The sequence below is a fragment of the Lytechinus pictus genome, chromosome 8 (assembly GCF_037042905.1).
Source record: "Lytechinus pictus isolate F3 Inbred chromosome 8, Lp3.0, whole genome shotgun sequence".
Lineage (NCBI taxonomy): Eukaryota > Metazoa > Echinodermata > Echinoidea > Temnopleuroida > Toxopneustidae > Lytechinus > Lytechinus pictus.
In genome coordinates, this window is record NC_087252.1 from 7,735,121 (window position 1) to 7,742,546 (window position 7,426).

The following is a 7,426-nucleotide window of genomic DNA, read 5'->3' on the forward strand; positions in this document are numbered from 1 at the left end:
CATCACTCACTCACTATTTCTTTTGTATGTCATTATATGAAATACGAAATATTCTAATTTTCTCCGCATTGTCCTGTGGAACAAAGTTTCATTTCTCCCTGAATGTGTGGAATTACCATTGTTTAACATTTTATGGTTCAGTCAAGTTGGTCCTTATTGTCAAATCTGTAAAAATTGAAATATTGTATAATTCAAACAATAAAAAAAAAGAAATTGTGAGTGAGTGACATCATCGATTCTCTCATTTGCATGCGACTAAATTGCGCATGTAACTATTTTGTGAAAAATAAGCGAAACTTAAAGGTCATAACTTTTTTTATTTTACATCCGATTTTGATGAAATTTTCAGCATTATGCTTGTCTGATTTTTCTCTATCAATTCAAATCAACATTTTTTTCTGAGGTGGACTTGACCTTTAATAATAATTATGACATTATTGTTGTTATTAGCATTATATTATTATATTATCATTTATTTCTGCATAGCAGAAGTGAGAACTTGGTGCTGTTTGCAGCGTTAATTTGATGAGTATAAATGCAGTTTTCTGGTTCAAGCTTAAAGGTAAATTGTGTCATTGGTTTATTTCAAAACTTTCTTTTAAATTTCACTCTTTGCTTTCCACGATATTTATAAACAAGTTCTGAGTCCATACAATGTATTGCATTGGCCAGAAAGAACTGTTTATATTCTCAAAAAAATATATAAAGATGAGAAGATTTGCCGAGTGAGCTTTTTTTTATTTATTTTTCGAACTAACATAAAAAATGAAGAGCGCCACCTTGAGACCAAATGACATCAATACCTGCTCATGAATATTCATATCTCTAGCTCTCGCCTCTGCGCGAGTCTCAATCAAGTGCCGATGCACGGTACAGACGCATGGGCGGGTACGGAGTCTGTACACCGTGAATGCACGGGTTTCTTTCCCGGTTTCTATTGCATTTCGTAGAAAGCGTGTACATTGAAAACAAAGTCTGACGGCTTTTTCCTTGCTTTCATCTTTGCTTCGTTGATTTGTATTGTTTCTCTATTTCTCCAGGGTATGGAGGGAGGGAGGGAGGGAGAAAGGTGCAAGGGAGAGAAAGGGCTATATTCTTATTTATTATATTTTTTCTAGTTTTTTATATGTATTTTTGTTTTGTTTCCAATTCACTGAATTGTTATCATTTTCTTCAGGTTCTGTATTTTGATGTGTTCATTATTATCACGTGTAGTACGTTGTAATTTCTTAATTGTTTGAATAATAGGCCTATGCTACATTTTTTTTAAAGGAAAAATTAGAAATCATTTTGTATTGAACTAGCTTGGCCGCCAATTTCGTTATTTGCTTTGTGTGTCCTATAGCTCTCCACCACTGAATTCGTGTATTGTGTCCTGAAAATTGACGGATCCATGCAGCACGTGCCGGCTGTGCCCCCGCCCCCCCCCTTCAGAGGCACAATCAATATTTCTTATGTAAAAATCTATCGATATAATCATTTTTTTTTGCTTGTCAAATTTTCCTCGGGAAAATGTGACCCCCCCCCCCCCTTTGAAAAATCCTAAATCTGCCTCTGATCATAACGGTACGTAGGGCCTATGGTGCACCGGGTATAGCGACTTCAGTTCCGTAAACTGTTCTCCCAGCGGGCCATGCTGATACCCCGGCTTTAATAGCTGGGCTAACTGCGCTCAAGCATTTGAATTAGTATATGGTAGTTCCCTTGTTTGTTTTACTAAGGCCTGTTTTTGTTTATATCGATTAGCTGATATTTCTTTAATTTGATATGAATAATACCTTTTTATTGTAATCGCTATTTTACTATGTTTTCCCAGGTCAAAAAACCAGTTAAGGACCAGTTCATCCAACTGGTACTGGTACCAGTTGATTCCAGTTAGCGAACTGGATTCAATATGGAAATTGGAATACTGGAATCAACTGGATTCAACTGGAATCCAGTTGACAAATTGTAACTGGTACCAGTTGGAAATACCAGTTGGCAACTGGTCCTAACTGGTACCAGTTAGCAACTGGTACCAGTTGACAACTGGTCCTAACTGGTACCAGTTAGGACCAGTTGGAAACATGAGTTGTCAACTGGTGCCAGTTAAAACCAGTTGGAAACACCAATTGTAAACTGGTGCCAGTTAGGACCAGTTGGAAACATGAGTTGTCAACTGGTGCCAGTTAAAACCAGTTGGAAACACAAATTGTCAACTGGTGCCAGTTAGGACCAGTTGGAAACATGAGGTGTCAACTGGTGCCAGTTAAAACCAGTTGGAAACACCAATTGTCAACTGGTGCCAGTTAGGACCAGTTGGAAACATGAGTTGTCAACTGGTGCCAGTTAAAACCAGTTGGAAACACCAGTTGTCAACTGGTGCCAGTTAGAACAAGTTGGAAGCACCAGTTAGGACCAGTTGGAAACATAAATTGTCAAGTGGTACCAGTTAGAAACACCCTGCAATGTATAGCATAAACAAAAATGAATCATGTGGATATGTACATTCCCGATCTTTTACTCTTCTCATATAATCACTCCTTCGTTTTCCTTGCGCACACACACATTATAATATTGGTACCAACACACCCCCCCCCCCTCTCAGGCGGTTATTTCAATTATAAATTATCTTCAATAATCTTTACATTGAATGTCCACTCCTGTTATAACAATGTGCATGGACAAGTGAAATAATTATCCTTGCACATAGGACTGATGAAATGAATCAAGGTAAATTTGTAGCATTGTATTGAAACCTTGTTAATTTCCACATGCACAATATAACAGGATTGGACTGTAAACTTGCTCTGGTAAATCAATCCCTCAGTCTCTTGAAATCTGTACCAAAAAACATCAGAGAATGACAAAAGTCACAAAAAACATCTATATGGTATTTAAACTAGGAATTTAATGAAAGAAAATTATGTTACAAACTGTAACATGCTGTGTATAATTCTTGTATTATGTGTCAACAAAGATCATTAACTTACACAGTAAATATGTAGTCAATCCAATTTTTACATGCTAGCTTGGAGACAAAATTTGAATATAATGCATCTAAGCATTTACCTTCAATAAATAATATGTACTATTTTTAAAGGAATGATAAAGGAGTCTTTTTTTAATTATTATTTATTGAGATCTTGGGGCCCTCACTGGCTCTGAAGAGGAAACGTGAAACAGGTACCTTCCTTTCCTGTAGTGGCACTTGATCTTTGCTGGTAGATGCGATGTATCTGAAGATTAGAAAAAAAAACCAACGGAATGAAAAATAATAAGTACAGTGAATACCGTAATACAAAATTTCAGTGGTGTAAAATTATATCTGCACATAAAGAAAATACATGGGATAGTGAAACTTCTCTAAGTTCCATATTTCAATGATTCAATTATAAATGATAGACAGCACATCATCATTTTTATTACAACATGTATAGTAAGTTCACATGGTCTTGGGAATACTTCTGAAATTGACATCGCAGAGATAAAATTGCCTCGACCTTATACCTATACATTTATTTTAATAATAAAGACTTAGACTATGTATGTTTGCATATATGTATCTAGGAGTCTATGTTGCACATTATCTGCTAACATCTGATGGGTATTTCATGATTGTCAGTGCCGACTATTTCAGTGAAATCATTGCTTTTGATTGGCTGAGAAGCACTGGCCTCTGACTGTTACTATGGTAACTGTCGGAAAAAGACAACTTGTTAATGCTGACAACTTTCAAAAAGCAGTTCCCAGAACATATTTAAAAACGCAAGACAAAGCAAAAAAAAAAAATGAAATACAAAATTTTATCAGAGGATTAAAGGGATGGTCCGGGCCGAAAATATTTACATCTAAATAATACTTGAGTAAAATTCACAGAGCAAAATGATGAAAATTTCATCAAAATAGGATAACAAGAAGTTATTGAATTTTAAAGTTTATCAATATTTTGTGAAAACAGTTGTATGCACTTCGTCATGAATATTCATTAGGTGGGCTGATGTCACATCTCCACTTTCCTTTTTTTTATGTTACTAGATGAAATCATAAATGTTTGATTTTTTCATACATGTGTAAATGATGCGTCTCCATTGTAATGAAATAAGTTGCGTCAATAACTAATGCACCTAATCAGTTGTCAATCCAATTGTCAATAGTTCTTGGTTAAAAATATCTTAATAAACCTAATCTCATATAATAAAATACAAAAGGGCAATTGGGATATGACATCATCAGCCAACCTAATGAATATTCATAAAGACATGCCTAGAACTACTTCACCGGAATAATGCAAATCTTTAAAATTCAAAACCTTAATTAATTATCAAATTTTGATCAAGTTTTCAGCATTTTGCTCTGTGAATTTTACTCTATTTATTGAGATATGTTTCCAGCCTGGACCATCCCTTTAATTCTACTTCTACGGTACCCCCACACATACTGGTAAGTCAGAGGTAAAAAACAACGAGAACCAATTTAATTTCAAAGATAAAAAAATACTTCAGCCTCCAGATTTAAGGAAAAATTCAGGAAATGTTATTTTAGTTCAGACTAATTGTGCACGTTTCATTTCGGAGGTCAATCTGAAATTATACTTCCAGTTCCAAATTCACGCCATTTGGTTATGCAAAAGCATGAATTAAAATTGATGGGCCTGGGCCCATGTCACTGGCTAGCCTAGAGGACTCCATGAAGATAATTTTATCATTTTTACATTGTATTTTCATCACGGAGCCTAGACAAGCCTCCTATAAGGTTGCTCGTACAACTGTGTAAACAAAGATAGATTTCCCTCGGAAATCCACCTTTCCCATAATGATTTTTGGGCAAACATTAATTTTTTACATTTTGTAAGCCTTGATACTCTAAATGTGTACAAAGGCTTAAAAAAAAATTAATTGTAAAATGTACAAATTGGAAATTTTCTTACAAAAAGGATCACTTGCTTGCAGATCTTGTCCTCACTGCCTCTGAAGAGTTCACGTGCGACAGGTACATTCCTTTCCTCTACTGGCACACATTCTTTGCTGGTAGATGCGATGTATCTGAAGAATTTTTTTCAAAAACAATGGAGAGAAAAATAATCAGTACAGTGAACAACAGCGAATAACAAATACGTATATATTACAGTGAATAGCAATACATGTCTACACCTAAGGCGGGCAAGGGTTACTACAGAGTGTTGTAAAATTCCATTTGCACTTTAAGAAAAATACATGGGATTGTGAATCAATTTTTACATTGTATTTTCATCACGGAGCCTAGACAAGCCTCCTATAAGGTTGCTCGTACAACTGTGTAAACAAAGATAGATTTCCCTCGGAAATCCACCTTTCCCATAATGATATTTGGGCAAACATTAATTTTTTACATTTTGTAAGCCTTGATACTCTAAATGTGTACAAAGGCTTTAAAAAAAATTAATTGTGAAATGTACAAATTGGAAATTTTCTTACAAAAAGGATCACTTGCTTGCAGATCTTGTTGTCCTCACTGCCTCTGAAGAGTTCACGTGCGACAGGTACATTCCTTCCCTGTACTGGCACACGTTCTTTGCTGGTAGATGCGATGTATCTGAATAATTTTTTTAAAACAATGGAGAGAAAAATAATCAGTACAGTGAACAGTGAATAAAAATACGTCTATATTACAGTGAATAGCAATACATGTCTACACCTAAGGCGGGCAAGGGTTACTACAGAGTGTTGTAAAATTCCATTTGCACATTAAGAAAAATACATGGGATTGTGAATCAATGATTCAACTATAATGATAAACAGCACATCATCATATTTATTAAAAAAATGAGTAAGTTCACTTGGTCTTGGGAATACTTCTGAAATCGATGTCGCAGAGATCAGTCCTTCATGTTTATAATTCCATGGAGCTCAATAAATGGCTCTCCTTATGCCTCCAAATTTGCTTTCCTAGACACACTCAATTTTATAAAATGCTCAATTGTTGTAGATTGTTATTAAAATTGTAAATGCAACAGCTGTGTAGCTATTAATTAATCTGTGGTGAAACTAGGCTTGGGTCATGTACAAAAATATCGCGCTCCTCAAAAAAAAATTATAAGTAGGGTGTCCGAACTCATATTAGGCCTAAAAAAAGTGCTAGAATTTCATATTTTACATCTTTAAAACCATTAAATCACCATCTCGTTTCCATAATTCTCATAATAGAGGATACACAAAGACCCCAAAAGAAAACTTGACATCTGAATTACCTAACTTACAGCCTCCTCATATGGAGGGCAGCAACGAAGTATTCGGATCTCCACTCCCGAGTCCTGGTGGTTTTGAGCTGGGCCTTCTTCTGGAAACTACCGGTACCCCAGGTCATGTTCACTGACTTCATCTCCTCCTCGAGGCTCAGTATGACTCCAGGTGGTTTTGGGTCTCCCTCTCTCCTGAAATACACAGTCAAAAAGTGATAAACAGCTAGGCCTATTCATGAAAAAATCAGACTCTTAAAATGGTGGAAAAAATAATGAATTTCGATTTTCGGCATTTCAAAATCTCATCAAAATCCTCAAATCGTGTGTATAGTGATTGGTGCGCAGACACGAGGCGCTGGCCACTATCATAATGTTAAATCTGAAATTGAAAATCATAACTGGCCGAGTCTCAGATTTTTTCCAAGACCAAGAAAATCGGTTTCACATTCGATCACATATCTCTCTCATTTACTTATAACAATATATGGAACAATATCAACTGAAAGATTTTGTGAAATAAAAAGAAATTCATGTTAAATCTTAACACAAATCGTAAGGTCAATATGATGTATGTGCGCAGACTTGCACCGGCATGGCAGCCACACATCCACGCCCGGCTAGTCGCGGCCGGCAGGCAGCGCTGAGGGGCAGTAACAGGATGTCCTGACGAACTCTAACGTTACAGCTAGCCCCGCAGCTAGCTGCGAGCCGCGCCATTTAACAAACTACGAAAAGAAAATCATAGAAAATTGTTAACTTACCTGTAGAGCCTACTGCGAATGTCTTAGCTTTCAAGTCATTGTCCAAATCTGGTCCGTGTGATTTCAGTGGTTGAATTATTATTAAAACGGCCTTCTTTACCCTTCTTTATCGCACTAGCACTCGATAAAATTAAAAGTGCGGTGCAAATTAACGGCGAGGCGAAGATGGCTCTTTCAAATTCAAATTAGATTGGCGGTTTGCGTTTGTTTGGCGGCGCTGGTTAATTTGCATAATTATACGGACGATAGCGATCAGTGGCACTCAGTGCGCATGCGCAGGCCCGCCCGCGCCCGGTGATTGAAGGAAGATCTGCTGAGTCAGGAATAACGAAGGGGGGGGGGGGGGGTCTAAAGCAAGAAAGAAGTTTTAAAATAGAAATACGAACTTCTTAATTAACATACAAATTTCTTCTTGTTTGGTTTTGGTTGGCAACCAGTCAAGAAATGACGATTTTTGCCTCTGCTT

The 7,426-nt window shown here is 36.4% G+C and overlaps 1 long non-coding RNA gene across 1 annotated transcript; it reads right to left on the reverse strand.

Moving 5' to 3' along the window:
• Window positions 1-2,866: 2,866 nt before the first annotated feature.
• Window positions 2,867-7,107, reverse strand: LOC129277670 (uncharacterized). The gene is made up of 5 exons (XR_010294387.1): window positions 6,961-7,107; window positions 6,209-6,391; window positions 5,436-5,553; window positions 4,910-5,024; window positions 2,867-3,218 (listed from the first exon to the last, which is right to left on the reverse strand). It is a non-coding gene; the product is annotated as an uncharacterized LOC129277670 (long non-coding RNA).
• Window positions 7,108-7,426: the final 319 nt, after the last annotated feature.